At 39.8% G+C, this 14,893-nt stretch overlaps 1 long non-coding RNA gene across 1 annotated transcript in view; it reads left to right on the plus strand.

The window, feature by feature from the left end:
- Positions 1–228: 228 nt before the first annotated feature.
- LOC144454812 (uncharacterized) overlaps positions 229–14,893 on the plus strand; it is a 39,735-nt gene continuing 25,070 nt past the window's right edge. The window contains exon 1 of the long non-coding RNA XR_013483366.1: positions 229–674. This is a non-coding gene — a long non-coding RNA (uncharacterized LOC144454812). The remainder of the gene's footprint in view (positions 675–14,893) is intronic.

The following is a 14,893-nucleotide window of genomic DNA, read 5'->3' on the forward strand; positions in this document are numbered from 1 at the left end:
TGAAAGTGTATGGAAAAGGGAGCTTGGAGACACTAAAGGCAAATTTCATCATTTGTCCTGAGGCCAGTTCTGCAGGTTAGTCAGCATTCCACAGCTATATAGTATCATCTGACCTCATGAAAGGTTCTCTTGGAAATATCACTGAGAAATTCTGAGTGGGAGGAGGAGCTTGAAGGAGCAAGGAACCTGTACTTTACACCCTGCTGTTACAGTAAAATGTTGAGATAATGAGGGTTCAATAGTAGGAAAGGGGGGGTGATTATGTAGCTGTAGCTGTATTACGGATGTTTCCCTTCCAGAATGTGCCAGAGCTTAGAGTATGGCTAAATGTGTCTGGGGTCTCTGTGGGGACAAAAGGGGTTCATCAGAATGTTGGGGTGTTTGCCTCTCTGGTAGACACAAGTTCAGTTTCCTTGCAGTGGGAGTCCAAAGCATGGGGTGGTACTAAGTCTGTATGACCTCAAGGAAAGTGGAATGAGAATCATATGGATTAAGATCATGATATAATCTACATCGAAGTGGTAAGCAAAGTTATGGAAGAGAGTTTGTGTCAAGAGAGTGCTGAATGAAAGGAGATGTGGTAACTGAGGCTTCCTGAAATAGTGGGAAAAGTCGTCATCAATCAAGACAGCCCATCCCAGGGCAGAAGTTCCCCCATGGTTACAAAGCAGTGGGTAAGTCTATAAAAGAGAAGTTCAGGAAGTGGGGAGAGAAAGAAAATTATATCTGGGCAAATAACCCTTCAGATTAGACCCTGAATACATGAACTGAGGAGCTTAGGTTCCATGTTAGTTTCAGATCTTTTACTGAAAATTGCTGTAAAAGGGAGAGGGGGAAGGGGGTTATGCCAAGGATTTATGTGGATATAGAATGACAGAGAGGGAGGTGTGAAGATAAACACTTCAAAAATTACCTGCTGGCAACCCTGCCTCTCATGAGCCCATGTAGACAGACACAGAAAATGCATTTAGTTTGCAGTTGTTTGTATTGTGTGGTTTCACAGAATAGCCTTAATGGCTTAGAAGGGCTTCTTATTATCTGTTAGTGCACTAGAAAATGTTTCCAGCATTTCCCACAATGCTTGAGGCTGACAGAGCCTTACTTACTGGGAGAGATTTTCTCAACTATGTTTTCCCAAGCTCCTGTGTATAAACTCATGGCATGGTGAGTGTACTACAAGTCAGGAGGTTTCTAAAAAAAAATAAAGTCAAGTAATGAGGGGACATGAGCGGACCTAGCTAATAGTAGCACAGAGTGGAGAGGCAAGATGATCATGTGGAATGGTATAGCCATGTGTCTCTAAAGCCTGGCATCATCGGTACAGCATGATAATTCTGAGGATGATATGAGAGCTTTTAGCTATTCTCAATTCTGCATCAAGGGTCTCCCAGGAAAGTCTCCAGGTGGCAGAAGGCCGTGTACTGTTGGCCACTGGGAATGTAAATTGCAAAATGATACAGCATTCTAATTATGCAAGAGAGCCAGAGGAATTAAAAGGGAATCAGATTATTGTACCATGGAGGTGTAGGAGATGGCACTCCTTTGTGTATGCATGCAAAAACCGCCTGTTTAATTCTCTTCTGGGCTATTTATGCTTTTTATGTCTTAATTAAATGCTTTTACTACTAGATTTATGTCTGTAGTATGGTCTAGTACTGAAGTGAAAGTCCTATGAACTGGGCCATGAATTTCATAAATTATTACCCCAAAACAGCTACACTTGAGTTACATGAGTGAAAAATAGAAGGGCCAGAGGATACTCAAAAGCCAAGTTCTCTATTTTAAAGTCCATAGTCAAAGAGAAAGGGAGAAGCTCTAAAAATGAACATATGAAATCCTAAGAATTATTTGTTGAAAAAGGAAAAGGAAAAATTCAGTCTAGAATGTACCTACCATTAATCTGACATTTTACTGCAGGTACAACCTTTGCCTAGACCAATTCATTCTTGTCATGTACAGTAACACATTCTATGTCTCAAATCTCATTACACTCAGACGTAGATGTTATCTTATTTGTCAACAGATGCTCTAGGTGACTCCAAATTTCATATATTCCTCCATTCTTAGTCTTCATTTCATTCCATTTTTTGATTCAACAACAACCCAAAAGCACATAATTACAAATGAATGCACTTGAAGTCATGCAGAAGATGGAGTAGAGTGTTTTAGAGGAAATGCTGTTTGCTAAGCTCAAAATAAAAGAAGCAAGAGGCCAGTCTCAACAGTCTCAGTATCAGCCCACATTATTGGCAAGGATGTTTTCAACAAGTCTTATGAGCCTAGTACCTTTGCAATAATTCCCTTACAAAAATAAATATACTAAGAGGACAGGAAATTAATCATTGGAGAAACTGGATCCCAAAGACTCTACAATGAAAGGAATAATGAAAAGCAAGCTTTTGTTCCATGTAATTTAATTTTAAGCAGAGACAATGAAAGATTTTCAAGTTTTCAAATAAAAGTGGTCCTCCCATATGAGACAGATGATCTTTAACTCTCTCCTACTATCTATTTGTCCTTAATATTAAGGACATGGAATAAAAATCCTACATCTTCTAAATTCAAATGTTTGAAAATACAACCAACATTCATGCAACTAAGGAAGGCAATCATCCAATTTCCCCATCTTTACTAATTAGGTGCTCAGAACCCTTTCATATATTTACTTTCCTGGAAAAAAATTATAATAACACACAATAACGGGACGTGCTCATTTCAATGTTCATAGCAACAAAAAAAAAAACCTAAAACCAGCTAGAAACTATGAAACAGCAAGAAAAATAACATTATACCAAGAGATTAGTAGCAGCTATCTGGATCCGCAAAAGACAAAAGAGAGTTTTATACCATTAATTATACCAATTTGGAAGTATTACACAGTCCCATAACCCTCAAACTGTATCATTTACTTCAATTTTTACTTCCTACTTGGACCAGATGAAAACCTTGTCACCAAATCAACTGTTTTGCTCATAATTACTCAGAATTGGTTGGTTAGCTATATTCCATACAAGAGCCAAAGGCTGGTTCTTATAACTTTAGTTTTTGTATCTTATTAATTTGCCCCACTGAACCCTTCCTCATAACAAAGAAAAACATTTAAGCAAAATCAAGTGAGATAGTGAATATGTCAAACAATGCATAACTCTTCCTAGGTCCAAAAGCCCCACCTCATTATTGAAAGGAAGACACATTTCCTTATCAGTTCTCCAAAACCAAGATTGTTCATTATAATTCATTAGTATGTCTGTTTTTTTAATTTTTATTGTTATTTATACTATTGTTGCAAGCCTTTCTAAGTCCTCTCAACCCCTTGCCCCTAAAATCTTCCCCTCTCATATTGACTTATATGTACTCTCTATGTATCTTGTATGTGACTTTACTTGTTGTCTCTCTCATTAGAATGCAAACTCCCAGAGGGTAAGGTCTATTTTTTGCCTTTATTTGAATCCCCAAGGCTTAGCACAGTGTTTGACACATAGCAGATATTAATAAATACCTGTTGACTGATTGATTTGGTCTCTTGGTACTGTTTTTTTTTCCATAGCACCACATTGTATGTCTCCCCACATTTCTCCAAAATCCTCATATGGTCATTTTTTATTATGTGGTACTGTACATTTTCTTCTATTTTTTTTAGGCTTTGACTTTGTTTTAATATTTCCTATTGTCTCATGATGTCATTAATTTCTATTTGGTCTTTCCAATTTTTAGGAATTTTGTTGCTTGAATAAGATTTTGTACTTCTATACCAAACTATTCATTTTCTTTCCAATTCTTTCTTCCACAGATCTTATTTTTTCCATTTTTTTGTCTTCAGTGCTTTCATTTCATCTAGATAATTATTTTAATTTTTTGTTTTAACTCTTACACCATCTCTTTCAGGAATTCTAGTTGAACTCATGTTCACCTTGTGTTTTTCTTTGAGAATTTGCTTGTTAAATGCTTTGGAGTCATTCTCTTTTGCATTCATGTCTTGAGCATCCCTGTCACAACGATAATAATGCATTTCACAATGCATTAAGGTTTGCAAAGAACTTTATTATCTAATTTGACCTTCACCTTGTAAGGTAGTTGTTATTATAATCCTTATTTCATAAGTAGGGAAACTGAGGTTGTGTTTTGCCTAGAATCACTCAAGTCTTCCTAACTCCAAATCCAACACTCTATCCAATGTGCCACCTAGCTAGTTGTCATAATAGCTCTTTAAGGCAGGATTCTTTTTCTGTTAGTTTGTTCATTCTTCTGCTTACTTCCTGACATCAGACTGTGTTGGGGCCAGACTCTATGTACTTCTGTATAAAATGTCTGGATTGTTCAAGTGTCTTATTGGGTCCTGCTGTTGCTTTCTTGGGGTATTAAGTGTTGGGGTCTTCCAGAATCTCAGGGACAGTTCAGACTGAGGACCCCACAAATTTTCAATGCTCCCAAAGTGACTTGATCTAGAGAAAAGTCTGAACACTGATTCCCTAGTGTGAGCACTGCAAATTCCTTACCTGGGTTAAGCTTAGTTTGAGCAACACAACTGTAGTTTTATCCCTGGGTGGAATTCTAATAAACTGCTATTGGCCTCAGCCACTGTCAACCAGTTGGAAAGCTCTGCAGTTCAGAGTAACAGACCTGCAGGCTCCCCTTCAGTCTGGGATTACTGCCCTGGTTATTCTACTACCAAATTCAGCCTGTGCTGAGAGCTAAAACTGAGACTCCCCAGTCCCCTCCACTCCTAGGGTCAGAGTCACATAACTGCTGCTTGCTTCTATGCTTGTTCCTTGCTTAGTACACAGCCTAAGGCCTTGGACCACTTCCTACCCTGGAACACCAATTTTAGGTGCAGATTCCTCCTCTTCAGTATGCCCTGGATCTTTGACCCAGAACTGAATGGGTGCCAAGTGGCTGCCTGCTCCCTGCACAAAGTCAGGCTCCTCTGTGCAGGTCTGGGATTTCTTGTCCTGGTACTCAGTTACAGGCAGACCCTTGGTTCATTCCCCATGGTAGAAGGACCCACTCGGTCACTTTTGGCTCCCATCATCCCCAATGTCAGAAGACCTCTCGTCAGTCTCTTCATGCTGACCTATACTGAAAAAATGACACATGATTTTTTTTCCCTTGGATTTCCCTGTGAGGACTCAGTTTGGTATGTTTTCCAGGTCTCTGTGGAGCAGTTGTTGAAGAAAGCTCACCTGTACTTCTTTCTGCTATTCTCCCATCTTGGCCAGTTCCACCATATTTACCATTTCTTATTATGTAAAAATATTCCATTACATTTATATACCACAGCCATTTTCTTATTAATGGGCACTCATTTTGATTCCATTTTTTTCCTGCCGTAAATAGGGTTGCCATTTTGTGTATCTATAAAGCCTTTCTGTCATTAATTTCTTTGGGGTAAATTTTTTTTTAAAAAGCTTCCTTTTCTGATACTTCTGAAGTGAATGAGAAGTTGCTGGGAGGTCAGCTAAATTATGTAATTCTAGCTTCCTCAGTTGGGGCATCAGAAATGTCAACTAACCAACTTTCTACCGTTTGACGAGGACAAAGAAAAGCTCAGATTTATGTCTCTCACACAGTCCAAAAATGCTTTGAAAGTTTGAAGGGTTTTTTTTAACATGATTAATGATTTACTAGTCATTAAGATATGCAAAACATTCTATTTTAACCTAAATAAGATCCATAGTTGCATTTATCTCCTACTGAAAATGAAGGCTATAGAAATAACAAAACAAGTTTGATAAGTTTTGGTTTCTTTACATCTCTCTGCTCCATTCTGGTTACTTGCATTCTGTTTGAATAGTGGGTGGAATTTATTGACTGGCATAGCATACAAATTCAAGTCCTAACTAGATGACATCTATATAAAGGGAATTTATGACCATGCAACTATAGTACTTGGTACAATTTACTGTTTACATATTTTGTTGGTTTGGCTAAGCACCTCTCTGTACCTTAGTTTTCTCATCATAAGATGGAGGTGGAGGGGCTAACCTAGATGATTTCTAAAGTCCCATCCAGCTTTAAATGGCATGATTTTATGGACCTAGTAAATAATTTTTAAGTACTATATTTACATAACCATAGGCCAGACTTTTTGGCTAAGCTCTGCATCTTAATCACAAACCATTATCAGTAGATAAAAGAGCCCTCTTATGATGATTCTTCTTTGTCCCCGAAAATGTGGCTCTTCTTTTGATGAGTACCAACAAAAGATAAAGACCTTTGATAAAAAGACTTGATTTAAGGGCCTTCTGAAAATATACCCATAGTCCACCTTGAAGCCTCAGCTTGACTTGAAGAGAGACCTAACAAAAAAATAGCTTACATGTTTTATAACTTTTCTGGTTTACAAATCAATTTATGTATATGATCTCACTCGATCCTCACAACAACCCTATGAGGTAGATAGTATGGTTATTATTGACCCCATTTTGTTGATGTGGAAACAGATGCTCAGCAAGATTTGGGAATTTTGGAATTAGAAATTAGGGAATAGAATTTTGGAAGCCAGCGCTAGAATGGCCCTCAGAGGCCAACCAGTCCAAATCCCTCATTTCACAGGATGAGAAAACCAAGGTCTAGGAAGGTTTAAGATTTGCCAAAAGTCATATAGTGAGTATATGGCAAACTAGGACTCAAACTTAGGTTTTCTAATAGAAAATCCAGGAAGCTTTTGTTTTTTTAGGCAATTGGGGTTAAGTGACTTGCTCAGGGTCACACATCTAGTAAGTGTCATGTGTTTGGTCTGAGGCTGGATTTGAACTCAGGTCCTCCTGAGTTCAGGGCCAGTGTTCTATCCACTGCACCACCTAGCTGCCCCATGAAGCTTTCTACTACTGTGCTGTTTCACCATCCAAGGACCATGATAGATAGATAGATAGATAGATAGATAGATAGATAGATAGATAGATAGATAGATAGAGGAGGATAGATAGGAGAGAGACAGAGGGAAACAGACAAAGAGATCTCAGAAAAGAAAACATGGTTCTTGAAAACCTAAAGATTTGGGTCATTTCAAGGGGGATAAAGAAAGCAAATAGTGGCACTACTTTCTCTAAATATATTCACATAATCTTCAGGGGCATATAACAGTGAAAATGTTTGGACATTTGCAAGAACCCATCAATCAGTTATTTATTGAATAACTACTATTTACCCAAACATAACAGACCCATTAACTAAGTCACAGCATTTTCATTGGGTTTTTCTGTCTTCCAGCATTCTGGTTTCTCTTTATATTGATTTTCCATAGCCTTGCTAGAAATCTCTCCAGTTTCCAGGCCAAAAGAAAAAAGGAAAGTTTGGCTGAGATATTTCTCCCATGATTCATTAGCATACTGAGTTTCTTCCTGAAGTTGAGGGTTTTTTAACAGGCACCTAACTTCTCATTCTGAGTTCAATGAATACAATCTCTTCTACTGTAAATAGTCAGGACATTACTGATCAGAGGTCCCATATAAGAATTCATCATGCTATTTCCATTGTAAGACATGATGGGAGGGCAATATGTCCACATGTTCAGCAAGACAACTGTCCTACAACCTGGATTTTAAAATACAATTTTATTGATATAGTTTGTCTTTCCATCACCTAAATGTTCCCCTCCAGAGCCTGATTATAATTTGGAGCCAAACTTATCATCCATAGCCCATCCATAGAGTAGTGTGATCAGAGCACCAGATGCCACTGGGAAGAGCTGGGTCGAAGGGGAGGTAGAGAAGATTTCTGACTACGTAGTATGAGTTGGAGGAGCCTTAAAGGGTCTAGCCTCCAAATATCTCTTCCCTGATTCTATCCTGTCTCCCTTTATCTATCTTTCCTCCAAGTCCCCAGAACTGCTACAGTACAAGAAATTCTCATTTTAGAAAAAGTTGCTTAAGAGTATTTAAGTTGCCAGTTTACGAGGCATTGTAGCACAGTGGATAAAGAGTTAGCCTCAGAGGGGTGGCTAGGTGGCACGGTGGATAGAGCACCGGCCCTGGAGTCAGGAGGACTTAAGTTCAAATCCAACCTCAGACACTTGACATTTCCTAGCTGTGTGGCCCTGGGCAAGTCACTTTACCCTGATTGCCTCACCAAAAAAAAAAAAAAAAAAAGAGTTATCCTCAGAGTATAGGAAAACCTGTGGTCAAGTCCTGTGGTCTTAGGCATTAAATCACTTAGCATCTCAGTGCTCTGGGCAACTTTTTAAGTTTCAAAGATGGTAGCAGCCTGCATTGGCAAAGGGGATTTCCTCATCTGGGAGTTCCCTATATCAAGGAAACCTCTAATCCCTACATTCATGAAGACAGATATTATCTAGGACAGGTAACAGTATAGACCATTATAACTACAAATCACATGTGTGGTCTACACTTTCCTCATAGTAATCCTATGAAATAGAGGGTACAAGTATCATTTACAGATGAGAAAACTGAGACTCCAAAGGAGTAAGTAGCTTGCCTATGGTCATGTATCTAATGTCAATGGTGGGATTTGAACCCAAGTCTTAGATCTCCACATCCAGCATTCTTTTTACTATGCCAAACTATCTCTACTCTTATCTAACACTAACATGACTCCATCCTCCATTAGTGCTTTAGTGTTAACTGGTTTAGCAGATTAATTAACTAGTCTCCTCTGGATGCTCTAAAGAGAATGAGACATGAGACACATTACTTCTGAGGAAATATGTAAGAGATCTGGAACATGGTCATAACCTATAAAGGAAGGCACTTGGTCTGCCAGGAGGCACGAAGGACTGAGTACCTACTGGGTAGAGAATTCCCCAAAAAAGGAAGAGGAGATGCAGAAAGCAGGATCAGGGGTCTCCTCAGGTGCAATGCCCATTCCCCAAATTGCTTAGGGCCAGCCCTGTTTCCATATATTTGCCAATCACATCATATACACGTGGTGCAAGATCGTAAGTTATAAATTTAGAGCTTAATGAGGGCCTCAGAGGTCAACTAGAAGTCAACTCAGAGGTCCAAACCCCTTATTTTAGAGAAGAGGAAATGGAAGCTCAGCAAGAAGAAACCACTTGTCTAATGCCACCCAAGTAATTTCGCTTAGATTTAAATCCACGCCCCTTGTTTCCAAATCTAGAATTCAATTCCAGTGAACATTTTATTTAGGAATATGTTGATATAAACCAAAGATTGTCTTAAACAAATGTAACCTGTGGCCTGTTACTGAAAGTCTGATCTAACACAGACTAGGTTCAGTTTTGGAGATTTCTCAGGTCATTATACTCTCGAAACACCAGAATTAGGTTCATACCTAAAAAAAAGCCTTCAACTCCCATGCAAGTACTCAGGGCCACAAAACATTGACTGCAGGAGAAGTTTTTATTAAACTTAACAAAAGGAAGAATACCTAAGCTCCTAAATTATCAAAGTGATCCCCTTTCTCTCTCTGGTGTCTCTCCTCATCCTCCCCAAGAATATATACAATCCGCCAGACTCATAATGTCATGCTGAGTGTAAATTCCTGTTTCCATCAATGGAAAAGCATTTGAGATTGCTAGAGGGTCAAGCAATTCTCCTGGTGAGCCCCACCTTTCCAAGGGCCCATAGAGTCCCCTAGCCTTATAGGCTTTCTCACAACAGGAAAGAATTTGAATTTGCTAGGAAATCAAGAAACATTTCTCCTACCCTGGCACCAGTAGGTCTCTACCTGCTAAGGACTTAGAGCTGATGCCCCATCCCCAGACAGGGCAAAAACTTGCCACTGCTAGAGAGTGGACTACTATCCTCTGAATCACACAGCTCAAGTGAAGAGCAAGCTGGATGTGCTCCTCCATGTTGTATTCCATGTTCCTGTTCGATCTCCCCAAACTCTCTGCTCGAAATAAAGGTTTCCCTTGGTCCAAGAACTCCTTTACTTCAGCAGTTTCTGAACCACGGACGCTCTGCTGGTGCCAACTTTTCACTTCTATTCCTAGATTAGCCTAAGAAGTCCACACTCCACCACTTTTTCCATTCTCTGCCTTCCTAGTGGCCATGTGGTTGTTCAGGTCTCTCTCTAGAAAAGATCATTACTCAGGTGGGAAGCCCCATTTCTCCCTTCTGACCAGCCTCTCTCTCTCACCAGCCCTTCTGAACAGTGGCCTCCTAAAGACCAAGCCCAAATAGGTGGACCAGCCCTGGGTTTGAGTCATTCCTGGAGCTATAAGGCCCTTGTTCATCACCTAAGGGCTTCACTCCTTTTGAAGGAAACACAAGAGAGAGAAGGATTCTTGGGGCATACCTATGAATAGCTGCTATGCAGTCAGCCAGACCAACTCTCTGAGGTCACATAGTTTGCTTCAGATGCCACAGAAAGACTTCCTTTTCCAATATGTTGCATTCTCCTACGGATCATACCCTAATACTCTCTTTTCAGGATGTCCCCAAAGTCTTAGCGCAGTTTTAAGCCACCAAAGCTTCTGGGCCACCCTATGTAAATTCACGACGTCTGCTTTGATTATGATTTCAGTACAAATTCACCCAAAAGGGCATTTGCTGGACAGTCTGAGAAGGGGAGAGGGAGCAGGAAAGCCCTTTTGACAAATGTACATTTCGGCAAAGAACTTCAAAAGCTTGACACAGTGTTGGCTCTGAAGTCAGATGAGCTGGGTTCAAATCCCAGCTCCGCCATTTCTATTTGCGTGACCTCAGACACAACTCTCAGCTTCTCTGTCCTCTGTTTCCTCATCTGTGGAATGAAAGGACTGGACTGCATGACTTTCAAGTTCTGTTTTAGTTCAATATCCCTGATCCTGTGCCCCAGTGAAGTAATCCTCATTCCACTCCGTGGCTTAAATTTTCACATTCTTGTACATCTAAATATAATTTATTTTACCACAGTTCTCACACCATAGTCTAGGTCATCATCACCTCAGACTAATTCAGAGGTCATGTTTATGTGGAATAATAGCTGTTAAGACAGTGTTCTCAGAAGCCTTCCCTTCAATTAAAGAAAGAAGGACATGCCTTTCTTCTCACAGGCAAGTATCCTAACCTGCTGGCCTACCTGCAGAGTACCAGAATTTGAGAACACGCATTTTTCAGTCACAACCAAATGTTGCCACCTAGAGGTCCAATGAGCTCCAGTGTTCCACTTAGTCTTAAGTGATGGATGGTATGCTTAGGGTGTCCCAATAAAGCAATGTGACCGATTTGCATAAAGAATTCAGGAGAACAATGACTCCTTCTATACAGTCACACCCCATGCACATGGAAAATATCGGGTAGGCGTAATTGCACATTTGGCTGGGCAGAGAGGAGGGTGGGGAGATTCTCTAACAGTCTTTAAGTAAATCATATGCTGTTATTACCTAGAAAGAATGTGAGTCATGGAGTTTATGTAAATGGTTTAGAAAAAAAATAACACCAGTATATTTCCTTCTCCCAACTCCTCTTCAAAAGATCTTGTTTTTAAGAACTAAATCTTCTGTGAAATCTTCAAATACATTTTATGTGTTTTCATATCCTCTGGATTCCTCTCTTTAGATCACACTGAAGTCAGGTTAGAACCCGTCAGTTTAGATTAAAGATGGGTCTCCATGGGGCTACTAAATTAAACATTTTGGTCAAAAAAAACATTTGGGGTTTGTTTGTTTGCTTCTCCCTTTCTACAGAGGGTGAAGAAAGGAGAAATGGGCATATACTCCAGTGCAATGGTGTCAAATTCAAATAGAAACAGGTCACTAAACAATGCATAAGGACCCTTGCAGGCCTCATTTTGACTTATAAAACCTCATGTTAACATTATCTATGTTCTGTTTTGTTTTTATTTTATAAAACTACATATTAACATTATCTATGTTCTATTGTATTTTTATTTTGTTAAATATTTCCCAACTAGACTTTAATCTGGTTTGGACAGCACATAGAAGCCTTGACCTGAGGCCCAGTGTTTAATAGCCCTGCTCTACTATAAGACTTTAAGTTAAATATTAAAGGAAAGAAAACAAAACCCTAAGATGTGGCCTATAAACATTAGAGTTAGGTGGCTACAGAAATTGTTGAATGGTTGAACCCCCAAAATAGTCATTAGTGGTTTGATACCAACTTGGAAGGTCTCCCTAGTAGAACATCCCAGGGATCTCTGCTTGGTTTTGTGCTACTTTAATATTATTTATTAGGCTCTTGGGGCATAGATGGTATGTTTTAAAAAAATACAAAGAGATGGTACCAATAATAGCCAACATTTGTATACCTCCTACTATGTGCTAAGCACTGTGCTAAGTGCTTTGCAAATATCTAGTTTGACCCTCACAACAACCTGGGAGACAGGTGCTATTATTATTCCCATTTTACAGATAAGAAAACTGACACAGAGATTAAGTGACTTGCCTAGGGTCACACAATTAGTATATGTCTGAGGCCAGATTTGGACTTGGGTCCTCCTGACTCTAGGCCCAGTGCTCCATCCAGTAATCTACCTAGTGTGTTATACAACTGAGACAAGACCCAAAAAGGTATAGACAGGCTAGAATGTTGGGCTGACTCCAGTAAGATGTTGGATGAATGTCAATGAATGAATGAATGAATGAATGAATGAATGAATGAATGAATGAATGAATGAAAAAGCATTTATTAAGAATTTACTTTGTCCAAAGCACTATGCTAAGTGCTGAAGATACAAACAGAAAAACAAGATAATTCCTGTTTTCTGGGAGCTCAAATTCTAATACAGAAGATAACACATAATGAAGGTTTCAGCTCTAAGTCAGATGGAAAGGCTTTAAGGTCATTAGGGTCCAATGACCAGCAGAATGGTAATCATCTTCTTTGACATCATTTCATCCATACAACTATATCAGTTTCTGATTTTGAGCCACCTGACAGTGCCATGAACTTCAGTAGTGATAAATTTATTTTTCCTCTGTCTTTGTGGCTGCTGAGGAGATCAGGGGCTATAGGACCTGCTATGTATATTGCCGGGATATAGTCCTTCCAAACGTATCCCCATAGACATATTCTTGGGCTATGGCTGTGGGGATAGCTGAGTCAGCAGTTTGGGGACAGACGGAGGATGCATTGCTATTCCCAGGGCTACTAAGCTTAGGGACAGCTAGGTGGCCCAGTGGGTAGAGTGCTGGGCTTGGTTATGACTGCAGGGAAGTATAAATGGAAGTCCATTAATATGTTGCTTCCTCAGACAGATTTGTGCTTCCCTAGGGGAAGTAGCTCCATCCTAAATTCTCAGAGCCTGTGAAACTCTGACATTGTCTTCAGGTGCCTATCTGCCAGGTAAGGGTATTAAAGTTTGAGGAACAAGATAAATGGGCTTTCTGTATAAAGCTATCTCCAAGTTCTTGGCATATCACCATGTTTGCTTCAGCTTTGGGTTGGGAACTGGAGCTATCAGTTCTGTAAGGATGTGCCCATTCACAACATGATAGAGGAGCTTTCAGGTTCTGTTATATTAGATTCTATGTCCTATCACACTTGGACTGAAGGATCTCCATCAGCTTGGCCAACAGTCCCAACTGAACCAAGGAGCCATTAGGAGGAGGACATTCAGTATATCAACCCCTTACCCAAGGATTCTTCACTATTTTGTGTCATGGACCCCTAGGGCAGTCTGGGGAAGACTATGGACCCCTTCTAAGAATAATGTTGTTGTTTTTTTTTAATTCATAAAATAAAATACATAGAACTAGTTGAGTCAATAGGCATTTATTAAGCATCTACGATGTTCCCAGCACTATACTAAATGCTGATGATTTAAAATTTTTTGAAAGGAGAAAGTTAGTCCTTGTTTCAGAGAGCTCACAGTCCAATCTAATGGGGGAGATAATAAGCAAGCAACTATGTCCAAATAAGAGAGTCTTGGAAGAAAGGCATTAAGATTAAATAGGGCCTGAAAACGCTTCTTAGAGAAGGTGGGAGCTTAGCTGAGGCTCAAGCAATCTAGGGAAGCTAGAAGGTAGAGATAAGGACAGAGGGAATTTCCGGCATGGGAAACCATCAGTGAAAATACAGAAGTCTAGAGAAGGAGTGTCTTACTGAAGAACAGCAAGGAAGTCAGTGTCACTGGATGGGAAAGAATGTGGAAGAGAGTAAGGTGTGAGATTGGAAAAGTAGGAAAAGGTCAGATTATGTAGAGCTTCAAAATTCATATAGGGCATTTTATATTTGATCCTAGAGGTAATAGAATTTTGCTTATTGAATTGGGGGAGCGGGAAATGGGGAAGTTGGAAATGTGATATGGCTGGATGCATCTACAGAAATATAGATAAACAGCTATACATATATTCCATACATATGTATAATATATATGTAAATATATATGTAATTTTTCCATCTAAGATCTTGGGCGCCCTGAAATCTCTCCATGAACTCCTAAGAGATCTATAGATTCCAGATCAAGAATGCCTACCCTAACTATTGACAAATTGACAGCACACCTAGCCCCTAACTGCAACACCAAAGGCAGTGCAGAATACCGATTGACTCAACGTGATACTCACTTGTGACCCAGGTGTGTACGATAACAAGTGTCAGATTATCAGTGAAGGGTCTGGTCTTTTATCCACCCTTCCTGTCTGATGGCATAGTGCTGTCCAACAGGATGAATGGCCTAGATCATAGCAGTGTTTGAGCAGAGCTCTGTGTCTGAGGTCGAGCTCCCACTTTGGTTGGTTTAACATGCTTATGGCCAACTTGTCTTCTCCAGAGAGGCCATAGCAGTACAGAAAGAACTTTAGCTTCCCAACTGCATCTGGGGTTCCTGGCCTCTAAACTGTCTCTTTCCCTTGGCTTTAATTCATTAGGATCCTAACCTGCAAAACCCCAATCAGTTAATGGGGAAAATGGCTAAAGAAGAAAGGACTAGGAGAGGTCTGAGGATCCTAATGCTCTTGGCCTCTTAGCATGCATCTGCCCACATGGGACTCTAAGGAACTACTGGGTTGCAAAATCTTTTTTTTTTT

The sequence above is a fragment of the Phascolarctos cinereus genome, unplaced genomic scaffold (assembly GCF_003287225.1).
Source record: "Phascolarctos cinereus isolate Bilbo 61053 unplaced genomic scaffold, phaCin_HiC Scaffold_7;HRSCAF=346, whole genome shotgun sequence".
Lineage (NCBI taxonomy): Eukaryota > Metazoa > Chordata > Mammalia > Diprotodontia > Phascolarctidae > Phascolarctos > Phascolarctos cinereus.